Genomic DNA, 9,272 nt, shown 5'->3' with positions numbered 1-9,272 from the left:
GTGGCAAAGAGTTTGGTATTGCTTTGGGACAGTTTGTTAAAAGGATGGGCTATGAGTGAGCACTCAGCGTGCTCAGGCGGCTTCTAGTAAGGATATGAATTTTGTGTCTCTCCAGCTCTGCTCAAAATGCCACTGTCTTAGGGCAAGTTGCTAAACTTTTATGGCAGTTGGCTATGGGGAACGCCTGGAGAAATAAGTAATACATGTTTCTAGAAGCAGAGGAGCAGTGAGGAGAGAGTGAACTGAAAGGTCTACAGAGCTATTTCTAGACCTCTTTAAGAGACTTCACATAAAGAAACTGCTAAAATCTGTCTGCTGCAAATTGATTTCTTCCTTGCATTCCTACCTATTATAATAGAGTAACTGTTGTCTTATTTTCAGTTATTTGTGATCCTTGTGTTAGTGGAAAACAAATGGGAAAACCTAAACAATCAGTGAAGAATTCCCTCATTGTGCCCTTTTCTTTCTGTTAGTAAGATTCTCAGAATAGGAGTTATTTTTGCTTTAAGGTAGACTTGAATTTGCTCTATGAATTTATCTTAAAAACAACTCTGAATTTATTTTTTTTCTTTATAGTGTTAGCTGGGTCCTGGTGTATTTTTGCAACATTTTCTAGCAAGCTAAAGGCCAGGGCTTTTATTCTGTGGCTTCCAGTTCTGACATTGAAGCATTTCCAGATTCCCAAGGCAGGGGTTGGAGCATTAACTGCTGGCATTGTGTTAGTGGTTAATGTTCCTCCTCCTGTTAGTAGTTGTGGAAAAACCTCATTTTGGTGCATTTTTCCATTGATCTGAAGCTAAGTGGAGATCCCTTTTATTAGAAGTTCCAGAAGTTAGTTGAAAGTAGCAGGAAAATGAGCTTAAAATGGATCCTCTTGTTCCATTACAGAATCACAGAATCACAGAATGTTAGGGATTGGAAGGGACCTCGAAAGATCATCTAGTCCAATCCCCCTGCCGGGGCAGGATTGCCTAGACCATATCACACAGGAACACGTCCAGGCGGGTTTTGAATGTCTCCAGAGAAGGAGACTCCACAACCTCTCTGGGCAGCCTGTTCCAGTGTTCAGTCACCCTCACTGTAAAGAAGTTTTTCCTCAAATTTAAGTGGAACCTCCTGTGTTCCAGCTTGCATCCATTGCCCCTTGTCCTGTCAAGGGATGTCACTGAGAAGAGCCTGGCTCCATCCTCTTGACACTTGCCCTTTACATATTTATAAACATTAATGAGGTCACCCCTCAGTCTCCTCTAAGCTAAAGAGACCCAGCTCCCTCAGCCTCTCCTCATAAGGGAGATGTTCCACTCCCTTAATCATCTTCGTGGCTCTGCGCTGGACTCTCTCTAGCAGTTCCCTGTCCTTCTTGAACTGAGGGGCCCAGAACTGGACACAATACTCCAGATGCGGCCTCACCAGGGCAGAGTAGAGGGGGAGGAGAACCTCTCTCGACCTGCTAACCACACCCCTTCTAATACACCCCAGGATGCCATTGGCCTTCTTGCCCACAAGGGCACACTGCTGGCTCATGGTCATCCTGTTGTCCACTAGCACCCCCAGGTCCCTTTCCCCTACGCTGCTCTCCAACAGGTCTGCCCCCAACTTGTACTGGTACATGGGGTTGTTCTTGCCCAGATGCAGGACTCTACACTTGCCCTTATTATATTTCATTAAATTTCTCCCCGCCCAACTCTCCGGCCTGTCCAGGTCCCTCTGAATGGCTGCGCAGCCTTCCGGTGTGTCAGCCACTCCTCCCAGTTTTGTGTCATCAGCGAACTTGCTGACAGCGCACTCTAATCCCTCATCCAAGTCATTAATGAATATATTGAATAGAACTGGTCCCAGTACCGACCCTTGAGGGACTCCGCTAGACACAGACCTCCAACTGGACTCTGTCCCACTGACCACCACTCTCTGGCATCTTTCCTTCAGCCAGTTCACAATCCACCTCACTACCCGATCATCCAGACCACACTTCCTCAGTTTAGCTGCGAGGATGCTGTGGGAGACCGTGTCAAACGCTTTACTGAAATCGAGATAGACCACATCCACAGCTTTACCATCATCTATCCACCGGGTTACATCCTCATAAAAGGCTATCAAGTTGGTTGAGCAAGACTTCCCATTGGTGAAGCCATGCTGAGTGCCCCTAATGATCCCCCTGTCCTTGATGTGCCTAGAGACAGCACCTAGAACAAGTTTCTTCATCACCTTTCCGGGGATGGAGGTGAGGCTGACCGGTCTATAGTTCCCCGGGTCCTCCTTCTTGCCCTTTTTGAAGACTGGAGTGACATTCGCTTTCCTCCAGTCCTCAGGCACCTCTCCCGTTGCCCACGACTTAGCAAAGATGATGGAGAGTGGCCTAGCAATGACTTCCGCCAGCTCCCTCAGCACCCGCGGGTGCATCCCATCAGGGCCCATGGATTTATGGACGTCCAGATTGCTTAATTGGTCCCTGACCCAGCCCTCATCAACCAAGACAGATTCCTCCTCTATCCTGACTTCTTCTGGGGCCACAGGGGTCCGGGGCTCCTCAGGACAGCCTCCAACAGTATAGACAGAGGCAAAGAAGGCATTCAGTAACTCCGCCTTCTTTTTATCCTCTGTCTCCAGGACCCCCACCTCATTCATCAGTGGGCCTACATTGCCTCTAGTGTTGGCTTTACCTGCAATGTATTTGAAGAAGCCCTTTCTGTTGTCCTTGACCTCTCTTGCAAGGTTTAATTCCAAGGAGGCCTTAGCTTTCCTAGTTGCCTCCCTACATCCTCTGACAATAGACTTATATTCCTCCCAAGTGGCCAGCCCCTCCTTCCACGATCTGTACACCCTCTTCTTCCACTTGAGTTTGCCCAGCAGTTCCCTGTTCAACCATGCAGGTCTCCTGGTACCCTTCCTTGACTTCCTACCTGTTGGGATGCTCTGATCTTGAGCTCGGAAGAAGCAGTCCTTGAATGCTAACCAACTATCTTGGGCCCCCTTACCTTCTAGTACCCTGTCCCATGGGATTTCCCCTAGCAATTGCTTGAAAAGGCCAAAGTTGGCCCTCCTGAAGTTCAGGGTTGTGATTCTGCTAGCTATTCTGTTCCTGCCACATGAGATCCTGAACTCTACCATCTCATGGTCACTACAACCAAGGCTGCCCTCAACCTTCACCTCTTCAACCAGACCCTCCTTGTTAGTGAGGATCAGATCCAGCAGCGCTCCTCTCCTAGTTGGCTCATCCACCATTTGCATCAGAAAGTTATCATCAACGCACTGGAGGAACCTCCTGGACTGGGGATGGCTGGCTGAGTAGGCCTCCCAGCAAATATCAGGGTAGTTGAAATCCCCCACAACAACCAGGCCCTGTAATTGCGAGACTGCTCTCAGCTGCCTGTAGAAGGCCTCATCACCCTCCTCATCCTGATCCGGTAGCCTGTAATAGACACCCACAACAGTATCACCCCTGCCAGCCTGCCCCTTAATTCGCACCCACAAACTCTCAACTCGCTCCTGATCCGCCTCATTAATGACTCTTCAGGATACTGCACATCCAATGCTTCCTCCAGAGAGAGAAAATAGCAAGGGGTGGCAGGCTGGGCATGCAGCTAGATCCCAGCATGAATGAACGGTGTTGGATCTCAGCCAGAGGATTTCTCTCCTGCACCCGCAGGCCCCTGCTGTGGCCTTACGCAGGCCTGGTTTGGGAAATGCCACTACGATAAAAATCACAAACCAAGCGCAGGCGTGTTGCCTGGCCCCAGGACAAGTGATAGGGCAGGGTCCGTGAGGCTGCATCCTCCTGTCTTCCCCAGAGCAAGGGGTGGTGGTTGAATCCACTCAGAAACAGCCTCTGGCAAACGCCGGCCCCTGAGCTGGGTCTGGGGGGAGCCCCGGCTGCGAACAGCGCGGGTGCCCAGGACTGCAGGGCTTGGTGCTGGAGACACAGCCCCTCTGCCCCCTTCTCCCTCCCTTTCCTTGCCCACACATCCCGCAGGCAAGCGCAAAAGCCATCGTTTGGCCGTGCTGCTATTGACAGTAGTGGCAATTGCTGCACAGAGAAAAAGAATGGATAACAAGAGACTCCTGCCCGGTAGGCACAAGACAGCAGGACACTGATGTGTTTTAGGCACCCAGTTTAATCTGAGATTATATGAGATGGTATGAGTGCTCTGCTGGGCTCATCAGCTCAGCAAAGAGGCAGAAGCAGCGGAGCAGAAGAAAGGGAGGGGCTGGGCTGCATGGGTGGGAGCGGGGGAGGAAGAGGAGGAATGGGAGGAAGGCCCAAGAGATCTCTGTGAGCTATTGGACCTGTTTGTCTAACTCTGTCCATATGTGCCTAATGTTAGGTCATGAAAATCTGGCATCTAAAGAGGACTCGGTAAGTGGTTCCTAGGTCTGTTCCTGAAATCCTTCAAAAGCTTGAAGTACTTCACGTTGCTTGTTGAACTTACAGACCTGCCAATAACCCAAAAAAAACCCCAAAACTACCACGCTGGGGCTGGGTTTGGTTTGCTGTCATTGTTTTACTGAGGAGGTTCTTGCCTCTCGCAAGCATCTGCTTTTAATATATGATGTAATTGCTAAGTTGGTACAGCAGCTCCTCAAAATGAAAATGAAGGCTCAGATATGGTATCTTCAAAGAGAAAAAGAGACAAAGCATTTCAGTGTGTGCCAAATGGTAAGCAGTGTTCAGAGAGTTATTTCTGTAGCTGATGAAATTATAAAATACTGTTATCCGCACATGGAAGTCATCAATATACAATTGTTTCCAAGTGATTCTTAGAAGAAGCACACTGGGCATGTGCTGTCTTAGGAGGTTTAAAACCACCAGTTCCTTGGTTTTGTTTGTATCCTCTTTTTTTGTTTGCGTTCCCTCATTTAAACGGTTTTTGCCAGGGACTCTTAACTGCCTTTTAGGATAATCACCTCTCTCTTACAGGCAGTGCCGATAAATCTCCCTTAACAAAAGTTATTAGGTACAAGTAGTAGCTCGTAACTTTGAGCAGTATTAAGAAGTACCCCAATTTTTTCTTCTTAGTAGCAGCTTTATAATTACTTCTTCATAGCACTTTGCCTGGGTAGGGAGGAGACTTTTATATGTTGACTTTATATGCTGTCTGCTCCAGAAGGAAAATATTTGGAGCCTGGGAGCAACTCTCTGAAATTATTGTCTTGAAAAAAAAGAGTTGAAATTTCAACCTAACAGACTGAAGTGTCACCTACTTATGTTACAGCATACATGTTTTATTAATTATAAATGCAGACTATTTATGTAGTTATTATTCAAAGATTAGTTACTGAGATCAGTTTCTTGTATTTGTGCTGCTGTTTGTTTGTTAGAACGTTAGGAAGATGAAGTTGCTGTAGAAAGGTGCTGCTGAACCATCTGAAGCAACATGGGAGCCGTCAAGCCAAACAACACAAAATTGCCAGTTAGCGTCAATATTTTTCTGGTGGGTACAGAACTTGATCTCACTGCATCCACTCAAGAGACACTTTGGACGAGTTTCAGCTGCTTGGCTTGTGAAACATGGCTGTCGCTGCTGGTTTTGAATGGAGGAAGAGCAGACTCGTCCTCTGATGCAGCACTCTGCAGGCCCTGCAGTCTCCACGTTCCCATAGCAAAGTGACAGAGCCTGTTTCTCCATAGCAGAAATGCTTTCCAGCTGGCTAGAGGTGAGATTTCAGATCCTTTCCCTTCTCCCTCAGTGCTTAACTTTTCCTACCAGCTGCCTCCAGGCAGCCTCCTGCTCACCAGATTGCTTTTCCCAGTGTGTTACGTGACACAGGGAACTCAGGCATCTGGGTGGGTTTGGATTTCATGGCTGGGGCTGAGGAGTTGGACGCTGCAGAAACAAACCTGCATGTCCTGGATTCTTTTATCTGTGCCATGCTGTTCTCGCCAGTGATGGGAGATAAGCTCTGATGGGGTCAACTATTTGTCTTTGTACATGGTGCAGAGAGGAGTAAAAATAGTGCACACTCATTTGGTGTTGCATAAACTGGTGACATTTTAGCTGCAGTTGTATTTTGAGTGACACAGCATTTATATCTGAACTGTCTTTAGGTGTGCTGTTGGAAGTTGCTTTTATTTGCTGTTCCTGTGACTGTGTCCTTCTGGGTGGGAGATGATACTCTCATCATCACAGTCGTGAAATTTCAGACAGATTCCCTGCCATTATTTACTGAATTATTTTGTCGATTTTAAAAGGGTCTTCTGTAGTTTTGCCTCTCGTTTCTGCCATGCTAAAGACACACCTGAAGCAAATACATCTAAGAAATTAGTTGTCTGCTGCCCTTGTCACTGGGCAAGCTACAACCAGTGGCTAGGTCCATGCCCTACCCTCAGTTTGGGGAGAGCTGTGTACCAAGGCAGGGCAGGGAAATGCTTTAAGTTGTAAACAACCCTTTTTCATCCTTTTATTGTGCAAACTGAAGATGCACAGCAACAACAGTTGAGGAGCAGCAGGAAAGTGCTTTAGTCACTGTTACCCCAATGGCAGGGGAGGACTCATGGTGTGCCCAGTGATTTCTGGAGAAAACTGGTCTGCACCCCTGAACAGGACCAAAAACCTGGGCTGATTCTGACCAGGAGTAAATTGCTGCTACAACTTTGTTTGCAATGCACTGTTGTTGATGTGCTTTCTGGGGGTGAGCACGGAGCCACCTCGTACTGCGGTTTGTTAGCCAGAAATCAAACCCTTTCAGGCAGCTCTGTCCTAAAAGTCAGCTGCCGTCTCTGATGCTGTATGGGGTGGGCCAGAGTAAGTATTAGGCACACACAGATTAAATTAGCAGCCTGGAAGATGCTCCTCTGCCCAGCAGATTTAAACCCTCCATAGTTTTCTTTCATACAAAAGAAAATCAGGTGCTATTGCTCCTAACAAATGGATCCCCTGGCTCAGTGAGCTGCAATAAGATATTCCAGGAAATTACCCTGGCGATTCGCCTGGAAGATTTCCTAAACCAGCGTAGCTGACTCCCTCCAAGCTGCTGTACGCTGCCTTGCCTCCCACCCTGCCTCCGCAGCCATACTTGGAGACTGCATTTTAATAAGCCTGGTGCAGCTGGCACCAATTTGGAGACTATTGTGCAGAGGAGCAAACTGCCCTGGCTCCCGAGAGCATTTGGCCTCGGATGTCAGCGTAAGCTGAACTGGCACTGAGTTTCTAAGAGAGCTTTCCACTAAATTTTTACATACTGAGGGTCAGAGGTGACATTGCAGTCCATTATCATGCCGATTTCACAAATCAATAGGTAAACAGATCAATATTTGGTTGTTTAAGTATAATTTTTTCAGCCTTTCAAAGGGTGGAAGTGTGAATGATTATGCCAGCACAACATGTCTTATTTTCAAAGAGGAGAAATTGGTCTGTGTTTTCAACTAGGTATGTCTTAAACTGTACTACAGCCAAAAGGCATCCTTCCACCACTGCTCTTTTCAGAAAACCAATTTGAAAGAGCAATATAAGAATAACCATTGTCCACATTATCAGTATTTAACTTCTTCCTATAGGACTGCTTGGGCCCTATATAAAATATACTTTCCCTCTAGCATCATTTGTCTTAGAATCTACCTACAGGGGTTTTTTTTAATCTATAAACATAAGAAAATTCTCCTCAAATTTAAGTGAAAAATTTCCTTTCTTCTACTCAGTACAAATGAAAACTGAAAAAAGTCTAGCCTGCACCATTTGGGAAAGCAGGGACTTAAAAGCAAGTCATCCTATCGCTGTAAATATAACTGAAGCAGCGAGCCTACGTGACTTAACTAGAACATTAATCACATCCAGAGTTCTGCAAAATGAACAATTTCATAGATGTGAGCAAGGTTGCTGCCAGCTCTTATCATGACAGCAAGGTGCGGAGTTACTGAATGCCTTCTTTGCCTCTGTCTATACTGCTGGAGGCTGTCCTGAGGAGCCCCGGACCCCTGAGGCCCCAGAAGAAGTCAGGATAGAGGAGGAATCTGTCTTGGTAGATGAGGGCTGGGTCAGGGACCAATTAAGCAATCTGGACGTCCATAAATCCATGGGCCCTGATGGGATGCACCCGCGGGTGCTGAGGGAGCTGGCGGAAGTCATTGCTAGGCCACTCTCCATCATCTTTGCTAAGTCGTGGGCAACGGGAGAGGTGCCTGAGGACTGGAGGAAAGCGAATGTCACTCCAGTCTTCAAAAAGGGCAAGAAGGAGGACCCGGGGAACTATAGACCGGTCAGCCTCACCTCCATCCCCGGAAAGGTGATGGAACAACTTGTTCTTGGTGCTGTCTCTAGGCACATCAAGGATAGGGGGATCATTAGGGGCACTCAGCATGGCTTCACCAAGGGGAAGTCATGCTTAACCAACTTGATTGATAGCCTTTTATGAGGACGTAACCCGGTGGATAGATGATGGTAAAGCTGTGGATGTGGTCTATCTCGATTTCAGTAAAGCGTTTGACACTGTCTCCCACAGCATCCTCGCAGCTAAACTGAGGAAGTGTGGTCTGGATGATCGGGTAGTGAGGTGGATTGTGAACTGGCTGAAGGAAAGAAGCCAGAGAGTGGTGGTCAATGGGACAGAGTCCAGTTGGAGGCCTGTGTCTAGCGGAGTTCCGCAAGGGTCGGTACTGGGACCAGTTCTATTCAATATATTCATTAATGACTTGGATGAGGGAATAGAGTGCATTGTCAGCAAGTTCGCTGATGACACAAAACTGGGAGGAGTGGCTGACGCACCGGAAGGCTGCGCAGCCATTCAGAGAGACCTAGACAGGCTGGAGAGTTGGGCGGGGAGTAATTTAATGAAATATAACAAGGGCAAGTGTAGAGTCCTGCATCTGGGCAAGAACAACCCCATGTACCAGTACAAGTTGGGGGCAGACCTGTTGGAGAGCAGCATAGGGGAAAGGGACCTGGGGGTCCTAGTGGACAACAGGATGACCATGAGCCAGCAGTGTGCCCTTGTGGCCAAGAAGGCCAATGGCATCCTGGGGTGTATTAGAAGGGGTGTGGTTAGCAGGTCACGAGAAGTTCTCCTCCCCCTCTACTCTGCCCTGGTGAGGCCGCATCTGGAATATTGTGTCCAGTTCTGGGCCCCTCAGTTCAAGAAGGACAGAGAACTGCTAGAGAGAGTCCAGCGCAGAGCCACGAAGATGATTAAGGGAGTGGAACATCTCCCTTATGAGGAGAGGCTGAGGGAGCTGGGTCTCTTTAGCTTAGAGAAGAGGAGACTGAGGGGTGACCTCATTAATGTTTATAAATATGTAAAGGGCAAGTGTCATGAGGATGGAGCCAGGCTCTTCTCAGTGACAT

This window comes from Nyctibius grandis, chromosome 5, assembly GCF_013368605.1.
Source record: "Nyctibius grandis isolate bNycGra1 chromosome 5, bNycGra1.pri, whole genome shotgun sequence".
Taxonomy (NCBI): Eukaryota; Metazoa; Chordata; class Aves; order Nyctibiiformes; family Nyctibiidae; genus Nyctibius; species Nyctibius grandis.
This window is presented reverse-complemented; position numbering follows the sequence as displayed.